General features: G+C 47.8%; 1 pseudogene; it reads left to right on the forward strand.

Moving 5' to 3' along the window:
- Positions 1 to 7,888: 7,888 nt before the first annotated feature.
- On the forward strand, positions 7,889 to 14,123 carry LOC103293812 (ATP-dependent Clp protease proteolytic subunit, mitochondrial-like; annotated as a pseudogene).
- Positions 14,124 to 21,194: the final 7,071 nt, after the last annotated feature.

Consider the following 21,194-nt stretch of genomic DNA (forward strand, 5'->3'; position numbering starts at 1 on the left):
CAGGGACGCCTGGCCTCCCCCAGACCCAGGGGCACGTGGCCTCACCCGGGCCTAGGCGCACGAGGCCTCACCCGGATCCAGGGACACACGGTCTCACCCGGACCCAGGGACGCCTGGCCTCCCCCAGACCCAGGGGCACGCGGCCCCACCCGGGCCTAGGTGCACGAGGCCCCACCCGGATCCAGGGACACATGGTCTCGCCCGGACCTAGGGGTGCGTGGCCTCTCTCAGACCCAGGGGCACGTGGCCTCACCTGGACCTAGGTGCACGAAGCCACCCGGACCCAGGGGCGCGTTACCTCTCTCAGACCCCTGGTCGCGTGGTCTCACCCGGATCCAGGGGCGCACGGCCTCACCCGGACTCGGGACCCAGCCTTACCCGGATCCAGGGGCCCACGGCCTCACCCGGACCCAGGGTTCAGCTTCACCCGGACCCAGGGGGACGTTACCTCTCTCAGACCCCTGGTCGCGTGGTCTCACCCGGATCCAGGGGCGCACGGCCTCACCCGGACTCGGGACCCAGCCTTACCCGGATCCAGGGGCCCACGGCCTCACCCGGACCCAGGGTTCAGCTTCACCCGGACCCAGGGGGACGTTACCTCTCTCAGACCCCTGGTCGCGTGGTCTCACCCGGATCCAGGGGCGCACGGCCTCACCCGGACTCGGACCCAGCCTCACCCGGATCAAGGGGCCCACAGCCTCACCCGGACCCAGGGTTCAGATTCGCCCGGACCCAGGGGCACATGGCCTCACCCGAACCCGGAATCCAGCTTCACCTGGACCCAGGGGCGCGTGGCCTCACCCAAACCCAGGGGCGTGAGGCCTCACCTAGACCCAGAGGCGTGTGACCACATCTGAGCCCAGAGGCTCGCAGGCTCGCCTGGACTTGGGTCTCAGCGGGGTTTCGTCTTCTTGATCCCAATTCCTGTTGGTCAATTCCCTCTCAGCAATTCCTTCGGTCATTTTCTCAGAGCTCCAGGGCGGCTGCCGCAGAACTCGTTGGGCGGCGGGCTCGGCAAGGCTCCGGTGTGCCCGGTGCACGGCGGTGGGCTGGTCCGGTGTCGCTGCGTCGGCCCTTGGGTCTGCAACGGTGGCCGGTCGCCGAGCGTGCGCACCTGGCCACTTCGGGGCATTGAGATTCTTGAAGGACTCGGAGGTCAGCAAGCACGGAGTCTCCCACCCCATGTCTCCCAGGGGCTCGTCTGTCCGTGCTCGGCAGCGAGTGGAGCCGTCCCCTCAGCCGGAGACCGCCGGGGGAACTGCGCCGAGCACGTTCCAGGCCGCCATTGTGTCGCCTGAGCCATAGTTCTTAAAGTGTGGACTTTGGGTCACCGGCATCAGCATCATCCTGCGTACCCCTCTCTTTTATTCTAGTTGTAGAGCATCTGCTCAGCCAGCCCCCCGGTCTTTCTGGCTGGTGTCTGCTCTGCTCTCCCGTCGTAGTCTCAATATTGTTGTGGTAGGCAACGATCAGGCTACCGCCCTATGTCTCCATCTTGGTCCTCCTTTGTACAGTTAAGTCTTGATTGTTGTTGGTGTCACTGGGAGGAATTGTCCTCCAGGCCAATTGGCCGTGAGGACCCTCTTTGTCTATATAGGAAGAGTTGCTGTGCAGGAGACATGTTTGTGGGCCGGGTCTTGATGCAGCAATGCCTTGGCGCTCACTGAGTCTGCCTCTAGAATGCCTCCCTTATGCAAGTGATTGAAATCTGGTGTCATCTCCCACCAACCACTAGATGCCCTCGTTTCTGGGTCTCCAATGTAGTGTGGGTCAGCCACTACCTGAGGCACTCAGCAGGAAAAAGCTTCTGCTCAGCTTGGCTGGGGCGGAGCTACAGGGTGGAGCCTACAACCTTGGCTTCCTGTCAGCCCCGCCCTATGAGGCTCCTGCGTCTGTGTCCCTCTGTACTCCTTGCAAACACCTCTGAGAGAAACGCGCCCTGGAGTTTCGCCCACTGCCAAACAGTCCAGTCCCTCCCCTAATGAATCTGGACTCCCAGATTCTCGCCTGGAACTGGGTTTCAGTGCAGTTGGAACTGGGTCTCAGCGCAGTCTGGCGTCCCTGTCTCCTTCCCAGCAGGGCCACCCAGTGGCACAGGCAAAAGTCCGTCCTCTGCGCACCTTCCAGTGCGCGCGTCTGGAGCCGCCGCTTCTCGGTGCCTCCGCCACCACAGCCCAAATTCATTCCCCCAGCGTGCGCCTGGCTTCCCAGGGTTTCGCCCGGAACTGGGGTTCAGTGCAGTCGGAACTGGAGTTCAGCACGGTCCTGAGCTTATGTCTCCTTCCCGCTAGGGCAGTTCAGTGGCGCAGGCAACAGTCCGTCCTTTGCGCCCCTTCCCGTGCGCGCCTCTGGAGCTCTGCCTTCCCCCGCTCCTCTGTGCCTGCGCCCCACAGCCCAGATTCATTCCCCCAGCCTGCGCCTGGCTTCCCAGGGTTTCGCCCGGAACTGGCGCTCAGTGCAGTCGGAGCCGGCGCTTAGCGCACTCCGGAGCCTTTATCTCCTTCCTGCCAGTGAACGCCGGCCAGGCCGTCAGCCGCCCCTTCCTCTCCGGCTCCATCCTCCCCGCAGGCGCGTATGTCTCCGCCAGTTTCTCCATACCTCAGGCTTTTACGGCTCCCCCGATTGTCCCCGTGGCCTTCTCCTTCCCCCCAGCTGTGGGCATTTCAGTCCGCCAGCTCTCCTGTGGTTCTGGACGATGTCCGTTCTGACCTCTAGTTGTGCCTTTGAAATTGTTGTGCCCGGCTGCAGGTTAGGTGTTTAACCTATGCCGCCATCTTGGTTTCTCCCCCTAGTTTTATTTTTTGAAAAACTCCATACTGTTTTTCATAATGGCTGTACCGATCTATATTTCCACTGTCATGCAAATGTACAAGCATTCCCTTTGTTCCACATCCTCACCGATATACATATTTTAATATATTTTTATTGATTTCAGAGAGGAAGGGAGAGGGAGAGAGAGATAGAAACATCAATGATGAGAATCATTGAACTGCTGCCTCTTGCATGCCCCCTACTGGGAATCAAGCCTGCAACCTAGGCATGTGCCCTCAACCAGAACCAAACGCGGGACCCTTCAGTTTCCAGGCGGATGCTCTATCCACTGAGCCAAACCAGTTAGGGCTGTTTTTCTTTTTTAAAAATTTATCTTTATTGTTGAAAGTGGTAATACTAAAAAGAACAAAAAAAAAAAAAAGGAAGAAAGAAAGTAGTAACACCAATATGCCCTTCCCCTCCCCCCATTGACTCCCTCCACCCTGACCCTACCCTTCAATTTGTTTCATCAGTGTTTTATAGTTTTCAGTGTACAGACCTTTCACCTAATTGGTTATTGTAAAAGAGATTATTTTCTTAATTTCTTTTTCACAGCCTGCCTAGTGGTCCTGGCAGGTCTGTCTCTTGCTTCATGCTTCAACAGTGTTTGAACAGAGAAGACCTGGGGACTCTCCATCTTCCAACCTCCTCTCCAGTTGCAACCTCCCGGAAGTCTTCTCAGCTATCCCCTGACTCTGGGACCAGACAAATCCATTTTGTGTTGTGTGTTTAGACCCTTGTTGCTGACCAATCCTGAGCCCTCATATTCATCACAGTATTCCCCTGAGATGGAGAATGTTGTCAATTGTCTGGTCATCCTGTATCCATTGGTCTCCAATGCCTCCCTCTTTCTCTTGGCTTCTATTTCCATTGCAGCGGTGTGACTTTGGAGAATTTAGGACACTTCTGCGAGTTGACCAAGAAGAAGTAAAAGGGAGCTGAGCATCTCTAGAAGATGCAGAACCAGCCTGGTGGCCATGCCTTCTTCCAGGGCTTACAGAAGCTGTCCCACCATGCCATGGGAGCTACCATGGCTCTATAGGACAACCTGAACCAGGCCCTTTTGGGTCTGCATGCCCTGGATTCTGCCCTCATAGACCCCATCTTTATGGCTTCCTGGAGAGCCACTTCCTAGATGAGGAGGTGAAAGTCATTAGGAGGATGGGCAACTACCTGCCTAAACTCCCCAGGCTAGTTGTCCCTCACTCTGGGATGGGTGAGTGTCTCTTCAAAAGGCTTACTCTCAAGTACTACAAGGAGCCTCCAGAGCCCCCTGGCCTTTGAGGGGCCCCTCTGCATCCCCTGTGCCAGGACTTCTGTCTCAGCCTCTCCCTGCAGCCATGAGGCAACTTTTTAAAAATATATACATACCATAGTTAATGTCACCTTCCTGAATAAGAAGGAAAAGTCAGAATCCAAAAAACACAAGGGTGAAGCATCCATCTTATATAAAAACGGCTGTTTGAAATTTTAACCCTGCTATTTGGCTTCTGTAAATGCTTTCTTGCTTAAATAATAAGGAAAATAAGACTACTCCCACTTCAGAGAGGCCATTAAACCTTCCCTGGACGAAGTTATCAGTGCTGGCACCAGGCCAAGCCTTTGGTTGAAGTCTCTAGCACATAGGGGCTCTTTAAGAACTTGCAAAGGGGGTTGGAAACACCCCTATATTTGGGAGACAAAGAAGGTAAAAACATATAAATAGGGAAAGTTCCTCCATGTTGGGGCCCTGAATTTGAGAGACATTTTCAAATGTCTCTGCGTAATAAATGTAACTCAATCTCTCTAAGTATTGCTTGGTTCTTCTCTGGTTTTCTGTAATATTAATGGTTCCCTGAGCCGGGGAACAACTGTGCTTGGCCTTTTGGCCTCCAGTGAATGGGCCAGGTTTGGAGCCTGGGGGAGCTGGATAGGCCTCTGGGAGGCGCCGCTCTGCTGATTTAGCAGAATTGAACCGGGGACTCCGGGCACTCCTGGACCTCATCCCAGGACCTGGCCGGCATCTGGAGAGAGTGGACAGACACTTTTGGACCTGTCGACAGAATTGGCAATGTAGGAGCTCCAGTTGGTTAGGCCCACTCCGAGTGAGTGGAAGGGGGAGCTTGATCACCTCCCCGGAAGTCAAGGACTTCCTCGGGGACTAGCTGAGACCCCGCTGGGTTAGGAGGAGAATATTTGTTACCTCTTTCTATTGTTTAATTTGTTTAAAGATAGGGCGGACCCGCTGTGACGAAATGCAGAAGTCTCTAGCAGCTGTGAGATTTCTTTTTCTCAGAGTAGTTTGCTCTCCATCAGAGAGGGAATCAGCCTATTTAACTAATAAAAATTTCTATGTTTGTATAAGTAAGGGTTTCAATTTGCTCTGATTTGTGAATTTGCTATATTAAATTGAAATTTTGAAGTCTTAGGGTTAATTTAAAAGTATAAATTTGTGAAATTTCAAAGAACAAAGAACTTTTATTTATGGCTTTCTTATCTTTTTTGGTGGTCGGAGACTTCCAGGGGCAGGGCTTACAGCTCCACAGGGCGGAGAGATTTACAGGCCCTGTCCCTGCCTGTGACATCATAGTCCAACGTGAGCCTCCTGAGGCGGAACTAAGGCTGAAGTTATTATTAACTGTCTATGGATCCCGTTAACCCTGATTGTGTGTCTTGTGTGGCCTGTTGTCTTCGTGGTTGTGTGTTTTGTTTGACTTGCTGTTTTCAGTTATTTATTAGTATCCTCATAGAGGACCTAACCTGGTCTTTCCCTTCCTCCCTCATCCTGATTCTAATAGCATCTGTAACTGGATTAAAGATCTTTTCTTTCAGGAGGCCCTCCAGGCTTTCAGTCTGCAAGTAATCTTCCTACACACCCTTATCCTCATCCGCTATCTTTCCAGGCTAACTGAGAATCATTTTTCTCACAGGTTGGACCCCAGCTTCCATGAGGGATGACTGCTACAGCTGTAGTCTGTAGTTTTCTCTGAAACTCCCACTGTTTCTATTTCTCCCCTCTGTAGGAATTGTCTTCCTCTGACTCACAGTAGGAAAGGGAGACAAGCAACTAGACTGGGTCGGGGACAGGGATGGTCGGAGAAATCAAGAGTGGTAAAGGAGGAGGATTTAAGATCCTAGGAGCTTAGAGTAAGAGGAAAGATCTATGAGGGAAAACAATGGTTACAGAAAGAAAAAAGTATCCTTAAATGTAAAAAGCCTAAATATACAGGATCTCAGACCATTTGCCTTGTTTCAGGACAGAGTAAATGGTTAATGCAGAAAGGGGGGGGGTATTGGCAGTTAATTATGAAGCAGGGAGAGATAGGTTTTTGTTGATTTTTACTGGCTGCAGACCGCTCTGCTGGCGTAGGGGTCTGGTCTAGGTGTCTTATCAGAACTTCACTAGATTCAAGGTTGCAAGTTTTCTGCAAGCATAATTAATCTTTCTCTTTTATTCTTTTTAACCCTTCCAATACTAAATTAGACCGATACAATATACTTGAAATTCATAAATATTAATCTGAAAATGCTGACTGTTCACTTTTGGTAATCATTAAAGCATTGATATTTCTAAGAATAAAGAATTCTAATACATTACAAAAACTAAACTCCCAGGAGCCAAGCGGAGGAGAAACGGAGCTGAAGTCCGCAGCCGCCCTGGTGATTTAAAACTGGTTGCTAGGCAGACTCAGCCCCCGAGAGCCAGGTGAAAAAAGGGGATAAGGGGGGCTGGATGCCAGACCTGCCTGCAGTGGCCCTGGAAGAAGCCGCAGCAGTGAGAAAAGCTGGAGACAGCAGACATTTGCCTGACACTAAAGCTGCCCCACAGCTGCCCGGTGAGTAATGAGTGTTTTACAACAAGCAATACAAGACTTAGGCCTTTGGCTTGCTGGCTGCAGCAGTTAAACCAGAAGCCAGTGACTGCTACTAGTCTCCCGGCAGCCCCAGGAATGGAGCAGCAGGCCCGCCCGGGATCTGTGAAAGCAGCAGACAGAGCTAGTGAAAGCTCCCTGTTTGCAAATGTACTTTTCAGTACCTGCTGCTGCTGGAAGAGGAGGGGCTGAGATATCTTTCCAGTGCACTCCCTTGGGAGAGGCCCGGTCGCTGCTCTGCCACAAAGGGGACGACAGGCGGGAAGACAAGGGGCCTAATACCCAAGCCACTGCCACAGAAGCCCTTTGCAATATGCAAAGCTGTTTCTAACTGCAACTCCGGCTGTTTGGGACTGGCAGCTTATGTCAGGGCCCTGTAACTAGTAAACAGTTAACAAAAAAGGCAAAGGAAAGGCTGGACCGGGGAGCCTTCAGGACTTTGAGATTCTCCAAGAGAGGATGAGTCTAGTCTGACTGAGGGATGGCAGAGACCCTGCTGGGTTGGAAGGACCTAAGGCCGCATGTTAAACTTTCTAGGCAGATGTCCAAGCCCAGTTATGTAGGCGTTAAGTTGCCTGTTTACAGCAAAACAACTTTCTCCCGTGCCAGAATAAATTTCAGGGAAATTAGGCTGTGTTTGTAGCTAGAAAGAACTGGCCGCCACGCACAGCCCCGACAGTGGCCTGCAGAAAACTGTATAATAGACTTAGATGATGCCTGCGTCTTCATGGACATGACTCCAGAGAGACAAGGACAATTTTGCTTTGTGTGGGAAGGTCAAGAATAGACTTTAGTCACCTCCCTAAGATATTTGTATAGCCCTGCCATGTGTCATGTTCAGTAGCAGAAGATTTAGCTGTCAGAAGTGGTCGCAGTGCCAATGTTACTGCCTTGCAGGCCTGTGTAACCATGCCCATGTCAGGGGTGACACAAACCTCAACTTTAGGAAACTGGGGGAGGCCTGTTTGTAACAGAGGGAAGTGGTGAGTACCAGCCCTTTGTTACAGGAATTACAGACCCCGTGAGGTCCTGTGTAAAGGAATAAAGCTCCCTTAGTCCTTTCTCAGAGGGCATGTCACCCCTCCCAGAGACCATATGAAATTTTAAGGACAAGTCAAGTAGAGGGAACCCTACTACAGGGACAGCTGTAATTGTCTATTTGAATATAGACACATTTTGAATTTCTTCTTGCCATTTGAAGACAGTTATATTACCTTAAAGAGTCTATGAAAAGGACCAACAAGGAAAATCAGATCTTAAAACAGGTCAGTATATTTTTCTCCTTATATAATTCCTCCAAAATTTGGCAATTCTTAATAAATAAATCATGGCAATACATTTCTTTGCATAAATTCAATAAGACCGGTTTCTAATAGTGGTTTTAATAACTGAAAACTGCCGAAACCGGTTTGGCTCAGTGGATAGAGCATCGGCCTGCGGACTGAAAGGTCCCAGGTTCGATTCTGGTCAAGGGCATGTACCTTGGTTGCGGGCACATCCCCAGTAGGGGAGTGTGCAGGAGGCAGCTGATCGATGTTTCTCTCTCATCGATGTTTCTAACTCTCGATCCCTCTCTCTTCCTCTCTGTAAAAAATCAATAAAATATATTTTTTTAAAAATTAACTGAAAACTTTGATTGGAGTGTCATGATTTAAAGAATCCTGTCTGAACTCTGAAGACTTGAAGCCAATGAGAGTGCCAAGGAAAAGCCTGGTATCCTGCTTGGGAGCCCTGAAAATGGCTGGCGCTGGAGCATCAGGCCCATGCCCTACCATCACTGGCGGTTGGTCAGAGTAGAAGGGGACCAATAAGGACAACTCTGCGTCCCTGTGGAACCCGCAAGCACTCTGAGCCGGGATGAGTAGGAGGGCTACTGAGATGGGCCTTAAAGCCTAGGGCGTGGGCCCAGGTGGAGTCACTGCAGGTGAGGGATTCACCTAACTCAGCAGATACTGCAGGCAGGCCAGAAGGCAGCTGGATAGCTTGGCTTCCTGCCCCTACAGGGCACACTAAGATTCAATCATGAAATTCCAGCAAAGGTAGTCAGTTACCATTCTTGTTGTGTTTATGCAAACAATCAGGCCAAATTGAGTACAATAAGTAAATTGGTCTTGATCTGGCTCTTTTGATAAACATAGAGGTAATTTTGAGGAGAAAAATTCTATTTCAATAGAGGTTATTAAAACTGGAATGTTTTCTTTCCCTTCCTTTGGACCATTTGTTACAGTTGGTCTCTGCCAGGTCACAAGCCCACCTCCTTCTGTGCCCAGGCTTCATCGTCCCTCTGACAGACAGCAAGGATCTCTTGGCTCTGAGAGAAAACTCCATCCATCCTCAGCAGGAAGCAGCTACAGAAGAAATTCAATGTCCATTTTCCGTAAAAAAATTCAGAGCCAGCATCCTTGAGGTAATATATTAGGCAGTTAGACAGACATGAGCAGAGCAAGGACGATGGGCCAACTTGAGCTACTAGATGTAACTAAGTATTTAAGACAAGGGCATAGCCAAAGAGGTACTCAACAAAGTCTCAGCCCCTAGAAAAGGCCGGTAGCCTATTTGTCCAAAAGACTTGACCGCTTTGCATTTGGGTGACCTACTTGCCTCCCGGCAGTAGCAGCCACAGCTATGCTTATCGAAAAGCAAATAAGTTAACCCTAGGGCAGGAACTAATCCTAACTGTCCCACATGAGGTCGAGGCTTTCCTCTGAAACACACTGAAGTGCTGAATGTCAAACACTTGAGTCACCCAGTTTCAGGCTCTCCAGTGAACAAAATAAAAACCAATAACAATTTATACTGATAGCAGGTACACATTTACAACGGCTCACATACATAGTGCTATTTGCAAGGTAAGGAGACTCCACAGAAACAAGAGGGAACCGGGCCACAGATGAAGCAGCCCAGGAGGCTGCCCTAAAACCAGTGGGGCCTCTACAGATTCTAGTGCCTCTTCCAGACCCTGACCTACCCAATCTAAAAAGCTGAAATCCATAACCAGTCTTTACTCAAGTTCTTACAGGCTTTACAGCCTACCCAGGAAGCAATCCAGAAGCACGTCCAAGACGCTCTGCCTGTTCCAACTTCTGATCCTGTACATCCCTTCCACCCTGGTGACTCTGTTTGGGTAAAGAAATTTGCCACCAAGGACTGACTCCTACCTGGAAAGGACCACCTCCACGGCAGTCAAGGTTGACAGAATCCCAATGTGGCTTCATCACACCCGGCTTAAGACAGCCCGGGCAAAACTGAGAGTCCAGGACTCTTCGGACCCTCTAAAGATTACTCCCCACCCTCATTCTGGGCCCTTATCTTATAAGCAGGCCCACTAACTTTATTAGGCAGAAAATTAAGATTATAGTCCTCAGGGGTAAATATAACTCCCTCCCTGACAATGACTAAGAGTCAATGATTTGACTCATGTACATAAAACCAGTGGGGAATGAAGCATCCATCTTATATAAAAACTGCTGTTTGAAATTTTAACCCTGCTGTTTGGCTTCTGTAGATGCTTGCTTGCTTAAAAAATAAGGAAAACAGGACTACTCCCACTTCGGAGAGGCCATTAAACCTCCCCCGGACGAAGTTATCGGTGCTGGCGCCAGGCCAGGCCTCTGGTTGAGGTCTCAAGGTCCCAGCACATGGGTCTTTAAGAACTTGCAAAGGGGGCCGGAAACACCCCATATCTGGGAGACAAAGAAGGTAAAAACATAAATAGGAAAGTTCCTCCATGTTGGGGCCCAGAATTTGAGAGACATTTTCCTCTGGACCCACACGTAATAAACGTAACTCCATCTCTCTAAGTGTCGCGGGTTCTTCTCCGGTTTTCTGTAACAAGGGCACTTTGGCTAATCCCATACAAACAGAAAACATTTGTTTTGGTAAAATACATAGAGATGACATTGCTCGAAAATAATATTTCTAACAAGGTTCATTTCCAGACCATATAAAAAATTCCTGCGAACCAACAAGCCATTTGAAAAACAAAAAGGTCATGGAGAGAAAGGTCACCACAGACAAAGCCAGGACGGCCCACAAACACGCCGCAGTGGGACGGCGCCAGCTGCCTGGTCCCCTGTCCCCTGTCCCTCTGTCCTCTCCGCCGCCGCCGCCACAATAACAAACCCGAGGAAACGTGACAGCCCTCACTTCCGGCAAAGGAAACCGGAGCGCAGCCGCCGGAACAGGAACGCAGGAGGAAAGCAGGGCCGGCCGCCCCGCCTGGGCGCACAGGCCGTCCCTCCGATGCTGCTAATGGCGCTGCCAGCCCAACACGTGACCAGGCCAGGTGCCAGGCCAGGGCCCGCTCCTGCCAGGTCTGCTCCTCCATCCGGTGGCGGTGGCGTCGGCCATTCCTCGGCTCAGGAAGCGCCATAGGGAGCGGGCGCCGGGCCGCAGCTCAGACGGGCCTGAGCACCAGGCGGCCTTAGCCGTGAGGGCCCGGCGGTGAGGGGGCGCCCGGCGGTGAGGGGGTGCCCGGCGGTGAGGGGGCGCCCGGCGGTGAGGGGGCGCCCGGCGGTGAGGGGGCGCCCGGCGGTGAGGGGGCGCCCGGCGGTGAGGGCCCGGCGGTGAGGCTGCGCTCAGAAACGTCCGGCGCGGGTGCGGAAGCTAGACCAAAGAGAATTGCTGTTTTAAAATCTGTGAGAGCGCTGGGATTGTCTACTCTGTATGCAAATTTCCATAATGCCCGGCTTTACAGACCACTAGCCCGGGTTCTCAGTTGGTTAGAATGGATACACCGAGGTTTCCAGTTGGGTCCCTGGTCGGGCACATACAGGAAACTCCCAACGAATGCATAAATAAGTGGACAACAAATCAATGTCTCCCTCTCTCTCTCTCTCTCTCTCTCTCTCTCAAATCAATAAATAAAAAGTAAACAAAATCTATTGGTCTATCTTGCACTTTGGATGGCTTACCTGAGTGCTTTTTTTGTTGTTAATTCTCACCCAAGGATATTTTTTCCATTGCTTTTTTAGAAAGAGTGGGAGGGAGGAAGGGGAAGAGAGAGAGAAACATCCATTGGTTGCCTCCCACATGTGCCCCGACTGGGGTGGGGATGGAACCTGCAAACCAGGTACGTGCCCTTGACCAGGAATCGAACCCTCAGCACTTCCGTCCACCGGCCGATACTTCATCCACTGAGCCACACCAGCCAGGGAAATGCATGCTTTTTTAACCTCATGCATTGCTCATTTGGAAAATGTTGGTTCACTGAATTATGCAGATCTCCCAACTGTTAACACCTTACATTACACAAAACCAAAGAATGATATTTGGTAATACCACCACTGATCTCATTGGAAACATGATAAAAGAGTGGAAAGCTGGCCCTAGCCGGCTTGTCTAAGTGGCTAGAGCGTTGGACCATGGGCTGAAGGGTCCTGGGTTTGATGCTGGTTAAGGACACATATCTTGGTTACAGGCTCCATCGTAGGCCCTGGTCAGGGTGCGTGCGGGAGGCAGCCAATCCATGTGTCTCTCTCACATTGATGTTTCTCTCTCTGTCTCTCCCTGTCCCTTCCACTGTCTCTAAGGAATAAAAAAATCAATGGAAAATTATCCTCAGTAAGGACTGACAAACAAACAGAAAATAGTGGAAAGATGTCAAGCTGAAATTTAAAAATTTTGGCAACAAATACTGTCAGTAATTTTCCTTGACGTGACAGGTTACTGGGTTCATTTTGGAGAAAATGTCTGCCAGTGCCCACATCTGGCAACCAGAGCTTGTCGCTCAGTTGTCTTTCAGGTAAAAAATGTTCCGTGCAAGAAGGGGCTGTGCTCAGCTCACAGCTCAGTTGCATGGCAGCTTTTCCTCAGACTGCCATTGTACTTCTAGAAGCAGCAGAAGTGCCTGCATGCTTCACATTTTATCACGCAAAATATTAAAAAGATATGTGCTTGAGTTCAAAATTAATAAAGTTAATGATGTTTTCTACTTAATAAAGGAGAGTCTTAAGTGAAACTGGCTTTTTCCTTTTCCTTTTTAAACTCTGAGTGTGTGGTAGTGAAGAAAGCAGTGTGGTTTCACGTCACTGTCTTGATTCACACCAGGGGCAACAGCTGACTCTTCCATTTGCTTTTACTTCACCGGTGCAGATGTTAATATGTTAAAAAATCAAATTAGAGCTCAGTATTATCATAAAGACAGTTTTAACCTCCTTGACCCCCTGAAAATACCTCAGGCGTCTGAAGATTACACGTTGAGAACCGCTGCCTTAATCCAACCAGGGTGTCAGCTTATTTCATTGGACTGTAGTCTTTGTGAAGATTGTATATTTAATGCTCATCCTCATTCCCAAAGTACAGTCCTGCAGAGGCCCTCAGTGCCTGGGCGATTTCTCAGAGCGCCTTCTCCTTGGTGGGCCTTGAACTCCAGTTTTTGTTACCCCAGTCCTAGCAGACATTTGAAAGCTGTGCTGAGCTTCTCTTCCTCCGAGCCGCTCCTTCTGGACTGGTAAATGCCTTGATGATGCAAACAGCACCAAATAGTAGGCTCACTTCTCTGTGCTTCTCTTCACTCTGAGACCTTGCTGTGTGTGGCAGGGTTATTAAAAAAAAAAGACTGCAGTTTTTCATCTACAACATTTGCAATGTGATTTTTCAGCTCCTCCCAATAGAGGTGGCGTCTGTTTCTCCATCCCTTGAACCTTGGTGGTCTTATAGCTTGCTTCGGCCAATAGAAGACATAGAAGCAATAATGTACCATTTCTGGAACGAGGCCTCAGGAGGCTTGCATGCTTTGATTCTGTCTCAGACCCTTTCCTTGGGAATTGCCAGGGGACTGAAACCAAGCTCTTCTGCTGGAACATGACAGACTACATGGACCCGTCTTAGATCAGCCAACCAGCAGCCAACCCGCCTGCTGACTCGGAGACAGCGTTTTGGCCTCATCTTTCCGCCCTCATCCCCACACAGCGGACACCCGAGGGGGGTCTGGCCCCGCAGCAGCGCTGTCCCACTCACGCCCATCGTGGTGGAGCACAGTTGCGGCAAGCGTTCCTATGGCTCGCAGCCGCTGCTCCTGCAGTCTGAGAGCAGCAAGAAGCCCATCCATGTGAACACCAACAGCCCTGGCAGCGTAGTGCCCTCGGGCCTGGCCCTCTGTGACAGGATGCAGTACATCCTGAGCCCCACCTGCACGTGGTGCGTTGGCCAGGCAGCCTGCATGGGCTCCCTGCTTCTCACTGCGGGCAGCCCAGGCAGGCGCCACTCACTCCCCAACTCACGCATCATGATCCACAAGCCTCCTGGGGCGCCCGGGGCCAAGCCACAGACATCACCATTCAGGCCGAGGAGATCATAAAACTCAAGAAGCAGCTCTACAGCATCTATGGCAAGCACACCAAACAGCCTACAGGTGACTGAGTCAGCCATGGGCAGAGACCGCTGCATGAGCCCCACGGAGGCCAGGAGTTTGGCATCTTAGACAAGGTTCTGGTGGGTATCCTGGCTGAGACACTGTGATTTTAAATTAAACTTTTGTAGTAAAATTTAAAAAAAAATCAGAACTTAAAATATGTATAACCTCTTCTTACTCTCACCTCTTAAAACTCATCTCAAGCCTTTGGGGAGAAAGATCTGCACTTTGTCTCCTTATCTGACTACCTTATAATGAAATCCTTTTCTCTGCAAAAGACCATTGCATCAGAACCTGGTCTTTCTGTTGAGTAGTGTCAATGAGCCCACTTGCTCAGCTGGGTTACAGTTTTGCTATATAACAGCTAACAGCAAAAGTCAGTTGATAACTTGGTGCTTTGGTTGCTGTTTGATACCTTCAAACACTTTTTCACATTTTGATCAGCAGTTTTATTGTTATTGGCAGGAGGATTGACCTGAAAAATTACTAGAAGCAAAACATCCTTGATGACTTTGTTTTTTCTAATATTTCCATTAATCCTTAAAAACAATATTTTGGGGGATATTTTAATATGTTGATTTTAACTCCTTGTCCCACCAATGTACCTTGTCTATTAGAAACTGTTCAATTTGTTTAATTCATTCTTGTAATGATTTCTTTCTTAAGTTGTCTACACTTTCTTTCCCCCCTTGAGCTCATATTCCCCTGGGGTATCTGCCATCTTGGCTGGCAGACTTGTGAGGAAGGGCTAATTTCAGGTCCTAGCATGTGCCCCTCCTGAAGAATCTGGCTTCTGTCTGAAGGAGGGTATGAGATATAGATCAAAGATTTTTCCAATGTTAAAATCATCCACAGCGGTACAACTCCCTTTTGGGGAGCTCTCTTGCTAACTTAGAAGCATTTTGCCTTTCAGATTTTGAAGTGGCAGAGTAAATGCCAGGACCCAGGCCGTCTGCCTGTACCTGTGTTGAAAGTTGATACCCCAACCTGTTGACGTTCAACTGGTGGCTGTTTTCTGCCCTTAAGTAGTAACAAGGGCAAGCAACGAACTGTCCAACATAATGACATAATATTGAGGGAGAGTGAGTTACAGACCTCAAAACTCTCCCCTCCTGCTGGTGGCAAATTCCAGCAGGTCATAATTATGCAAGAAGTTCCTCAGAAGGCTGATGGACCTTGGGGCCTCAGCAGGGCTGAAAATCTGCATATTATTACCTGCTGCTGAACAGCTGTAGGCATTTCCCCTAACCTGATCATCTTTTCCTGTTTATCAAACTGTACCTGTTTGCATTCCTAAAGGGTCAATGTGTTTTCCAGCAAATAAAAAGCCGTGGGTCCGGAGATTCAGGGAGCCCACTTCACTAGCAAGTGGAGCCTCCCCTCGCTCCCTCCTGCCTCCCCAATTTATATTTCTTGTCTAGTCTCTTTATTCATTTACATCACAGCCCTTCTCCAGATTCCTGAACCCTAGCTGCGGAAAGACCCTAGCACCCTCCCCTCTCTCCTATCCACAGTTTATGGTCCTCTGTCACTCTGTGCTCCTTCCACCACTCTCCACTCATACTCCAAACACACACTAGGAATTTATCATCCATTTTCCAGGAATTTCTCCATGTTTCACTGTTAACTTTTTAAAATATTTTATTTTTTTAAAATATATTTTCATTGATTTCAGAGAGGAAGGAAGAGATAGATAGATCAAAGATGAGAAAGAATCATTGATTGGCTGCCTCTTGCACACCCACATTGGGGATGGAACCCACAACCCGGGCATATACCCTAACCAGGAATCAAACTATGATCTCCTGATTCCTAGGTCGATGCTCAACCACTGAGTCATGCCGGCTGGAACATCTTCTTTATCACAGTAAAAACCATTTATGCAAGGGTCTGTTTCTGGTACATCTTGTTCCTCTAATGACTGGCAATGCTCTAAACCATGCAATTACCATAACCTTAGGATGGTTAATATTTGGCAGTGGAAATGTTCCTCTTTCCTTTTTTTTTTGGTCAAGCTTTTTATTCTGATGCTTATTTTTTCCTCCAGATGACCTTTAAAATAATTTTTTTTCCAGTTTTCAAGAAATACTATTGAGATTTTTTTGGAACTGTTCTAAAACTCCAAAAGAACTTGGAAAAAATTGACATTTGACAGTATCGAAATGATAGCTTTTTTTTTTTCAGGCATCCAGTATGATTTACATTTATTTATTTTTATTTTACTAGTTAAAAAAAATATTTTTATTGGTTTCAGAGAGCGAAGGGAGAGTGAGAGAGAGATAGAAACATTAATGATGAGATACAATCATCAATCAATCGGCTGCCTCCTACATGCCCCTACTAGGGATTGAGCCTGCAACCCCCATAACCCGGGAATTGAACTGTGACTTCCTGGTTCATGGATCAATGCTCACCCACTGAGCCAAACCAGCTGGGCTGATTTACATTTATTCACATTAGCTTTTATTATCTCTTAGTAAAGTCTGTCTTGCTTTTTTGTGACGTCATCTCATTTTCTTTCCTTATTTTTACACTAGAGGTCCGATGCATGAAGATTCCTGCAAGAATGGGCCTTCCTTCCCCTGGCTGCCGGCTCCACCTTCGCTTTGGCTGGAGCCACCTTTTCACTCCGGCCCTGAGCTGCCTTTCCGCCTTCCCACATTGCCCAGAGGCCTGGAGTGGCTGGGGCGGTGCGGAAAGCCTGCATCGTCGCCATGGCGACAACGCAAGTGTCCCACCCCGCCCCCAGCCACTTGGCACCTGCATATGCAAATTAATCCTCCATCTTTGTTGGTTTAATTTGCATACTCACTCCTGATTGGCTGGTGAGCATCACAAAAGTATGGTCAATTTGCATCTTACTCTTTTATTAGTGTAGATATCTTGGGAAATAGTGAGAAAACTAGCATGTGAGTCCCTACTATGACCTGATCATTAAGACATTTTATAGTGTTTTCCTTTCTCCTCCTCCTCCTCCTCCTCCTCCTTCCTCTTCAGCTTTCTTAGTTTATTTTTCACAGCTATGCTGAAGTGGGTTATATAATCCATATTTTATTTTAGGGAACTTAAATGAGAGAAGATAGGCAAATAACAACATGAGCTGTGGCTGAGAGGAGGTTTGATTGTACCTAAGTTGGCACTGCAGGTGTGAAGCACTGTTAAAGTCTGTCTCTGGGTAATCTTCAGGGCCCTTGTCAGGTGTCTCTGCCCTTAAACTGTGGCCAAGGGAAACTCCTCCAGACTTCCTAGGTCTGGTTGATGTCAACTCTGAGATCCACTCCCTTCCCCTCTAGCCAACTAGTAGCGTCAGCAGTGGCTGAGGCAAGATTCTATATTCCCATTGTGTCTCTCTACTAGAAAGTTCACTGAAACTACAGCTCTGTCCACTTTCTGCTCCTTCTTCCATCTATTGCTCCTCAATGGCAAACTAATTTGTAGCAAACAGCATTTTGACTGTTTCACTTTCCTCAGCTCAAAGTCCTTAACTCTGTAAAAATGTGTAGCCCAGCTGGCATGGCTCAGTGGTTGAGCATATGAACCAGGAGGTCAGGGTTCAATTCCCAGTCAGGGCACATGTGGGTTTGCTCCCCAGTGTGGGACTTGTAGGAGGCAGCCAATCAATGATTCTCTCTCATCGCTGATGTTTCTATCTCTCTCTCCCCCTCTCCCTTCCTCTCTGAAATCAATAAAAATATTTTTTTTATAAATGTGTATGCAATAACAGAAAAAAATCAATATATAAAATGTTTATATGATGTGAGTGATTGCTCATCTACTAATTTGCAGAGCATTTGTTCTGAACTAAACACTCCCTATGTAGAGTGGTAAAGGGGCCATAGTCCATCCTCATGGAATTTATGTAGTTGGAGAGGCTGACAAGTAAATGGAAAACTTCAAGTCAATGGGAAAGATTATATTTATATATTCAAGGATATATATGTATACACATATGTGCTAGTACACACAAAAGAATAAAATCAGAAATGCTCTATTATAAGTGACAATCTTCAACTGGCGTTTAAAACTTCTTTTTTATTTTTTCCAAGTTTATGCTAATAATAACGTATAACATGAATGATGGAAAACATTAAAAGCCCAGCTGGTGTGGCTTAGTGGTTGAGCAGCGACCTATGAACCAGAAGGTCACGGTTCGATTCCTAGTCAGGGCACATGCCGGGCCTGTGGACTCAATTCCCAGTAGGGGGCGTGCAGAAGGCAGCTGATCAAGGATTCTTTCTCATCATTGATGTTCTATCTCTCTCTCCCTCTCCCTTCCTCTCTGAGATCAATAAAATATTTTAAAATAAATAAAAGTTAAACATATAAGGGCTCCCACTGACCAAATATGAGACAATTTGAGCAATAAGATAAATAATAGTGGGCACAGATTATAATACATCAAATACAATGATACTAATCTTTTGTTGTTGTTAATCCTCACTTGAGGACACTTTTTTCCATTGTTTAGAGAGATAGAAACATCCGGGTGAGAGACACATAGATTGGCCTCCGGCACATGCCCCGACCAGGGCCAGGGATTGAGCCTGCAACCACGGTGTGGGCCCTGGACTGGGATTGAACCCAGGCACCTTCAGTCTGGGGGACAATGCTCCAACTCCTGAGCCAATACTAATCTTTTTTTTTTTTTAAAAGAAATTTCTTTTAAGTCCAGTTGCTCTTTTTAAAAATATATATTTTTTGTTGATTTCAGAGAGGAAGGGAGAAGGAGAGATAGAAACATCAATGATGAGAGAGAATCATTGATTGGCTGCCTCCCGCACGCCCCACACTGGGGATCAGCCCACAACCCGGGCCTGTGCCCTTGACCGGGAATCAAACCTGTGACCTCTTGGTTCTTGGGTTGACGCTCAGCCACTGAGCCACACCTGCCTGGACAATACTAATCTTTTTAATTTTTAATTTTTATTTTTTACATATTTTTATTGATTTCAGAGAGGAAGGGAGAGAGAAATATCCATGATGAGAGAGAACTATGGATCGGCTGTCTTCTGCACGCCCCACACTGGGGATCAAGCCTGAAACCCGGGCATGTGCCCTTGACTGGGAATCGAACCCGGGACCCTTCAGTTCACAGGTCGATGTTCTATCCACTGAGCCAAACTTGTTAGGGCAATACTATGCTAATTTTTTAAAGAGGGGAGGGTGAGGGAGACGACCTCTTTACAGAAGAATGCCAACTCATAAATATAGAAGGAATAATATATTGAGAAAAATCTCCATTTGCAACCACCATGTTAATAAATGGATTCAGACAAGAATTATCAATAGATGCTAAAACCACTGGGTGAAAGATTATTGGAACAGGATATTTCATAGTATTGAAGAATGATCCCATAGATTGCTAATTAAAAAAAGGAAAAAGTACCTTTACACTATAGAAATCAGGTGGACACCTTTTAACTAAATGGCCACATTGAGAATGACACACCATCGAACTCGTGCCACAATTGTTTCACCTGATCTTTACTGCAAAAACAGTCTAATGAGTTCATGTTGAGGGACATTCTGCAAAATAACTGACCTAGACTCTTGAAAAATATGAAAGTCATGAAAGATTTTTTTTCAAAATATATTTTTATTTATTTTATATATTTTATTTTTTTATTTATTTTAAATATATTTTTATTGATTTCAGAGAGGAAGGGAGAGGGGAAGAGAGACAGAAACATCAGTGATGAGAGACAGTCATTGATCGGCTGCCTCCTGCACGCCCCACACTGAGGATCGAGCCCACAACCCCCACCACCTGGGCATGTGCCCTGATCGGGAATGGAACTGTGACCTCCTGGCTGATAGGTTGATGCTCAGCCACTGAGCCACACTGGCCGGCCTTTTTTTCTTTTTTAAATGGGTAACTGCTTTCTCTTTATTTAGGCCTTAGGAAGAAAATTAACTTTGATCACATATTACCTCTTTAAAAAATCTAATTTTACATAGATAGGATCAAATGATCAGAGACATCATTTCTTCCGTAAAAACTGGCCAAATTATGCTGTGGCTGGTGGGGCTCAGTTGGTTCGGTGCTGCCTTGTGCACCGGGACAACAAACATATTTACGTTTTTATTGATCTCAGAGAAGACGGGAGAGTGAGAGAGACAGAAACATCAATGATGAGAGAGAATCATTAATAGGCTGTCTCCTTCACGCCCTGACTGGTGATCCAGCCCGAAACCCAGGCATGTGCCCTGACCAGGAATCGAACCATGACCTCCTGGTTCATAGGTTGACACTCAACCACTGAGCCACGCCAGCTGGGCAATTACTACATCTTTTTATCCACTCATCTACTGATGGGCACTTGAGCTGTTTCTAGATACTGGCTATGAATATAGGGTGCATACATTCTTTCTGATTGGTGTTTCTGGTTTCTTGGGATATATTCCCAGAAGTGGGATCACTGGGTCAAATGGCAGTTCCATTTTTTAATTTTTTCAGGAAACTTCATACTGTTTTCCATAATGGCTGCACCAGTCTGCATTCCCACCAGCATTGTACGAGGGTTCCCTTTTCTCCGCATCCTCGCCAGCACTTGTCATTTGTTGACTTATTGATGGTAGCCATTCTGACAGGTGTGAGGTGGTACCTCATTGTAGCTTTAAGTTGCATCTCTCTGATGGTCAGTGACGCTGAGCATTTTTTCATGTGTCTGTTGGCCATCTGTCTGCACGTCCTCTTTGGAGAAGTGCCCATTCAGGTCCTTTGACCACTTTTTATTTTATTTTATTATTTTTAAAATATATATATTTTATTGATTTTTCACAGAGAGGAAGGGAGAGGGATAGAGAGCTAGAAACATGGATGAGAGAGAGACATCGACCAGCTGCCTCCTGCACACCCCCCACCGGGGATGTGCCCACAACCAAGGTACATGCCCCTGACCGGAATCGAACCTGAGACCTTCCAGTCCGCAGACCGACGCTCTATCCACTGAGCCAAACCGGTCTCGGCTTTATTTTATTTTAATTTTAAAATTGATTTTAGAGATAGGAAGGGGGAGAGAGAGAGAGAGAGAGAGAGAGAGAGAGAGAGAGAGAGAAGAGAGAAACACATTGATTGGTTGCGTCTTGCATGGGCCTGGACCCGGAATCGAACCCGCCACCTTTTGCTGTAAGGGACAATGCGTCCAATCAACTGAGCCACACTGGCCAGGGCTCCT

This window comes from Eptesicus fuscus, chromosome 13 (assembly GCF_027574615.1).
Source record: "Eptesicus fuscus isolate TK198812 chromosome 13, DD_ASM_mEF_20220401, whole genome shotgun sequence".
Lineage (NCBI taxonomy): Eukaryota > Metazoa > Chordata > Mammalia > Chiroptera > Vespertilionidae > Eptesicus > Eptesicus fuscus.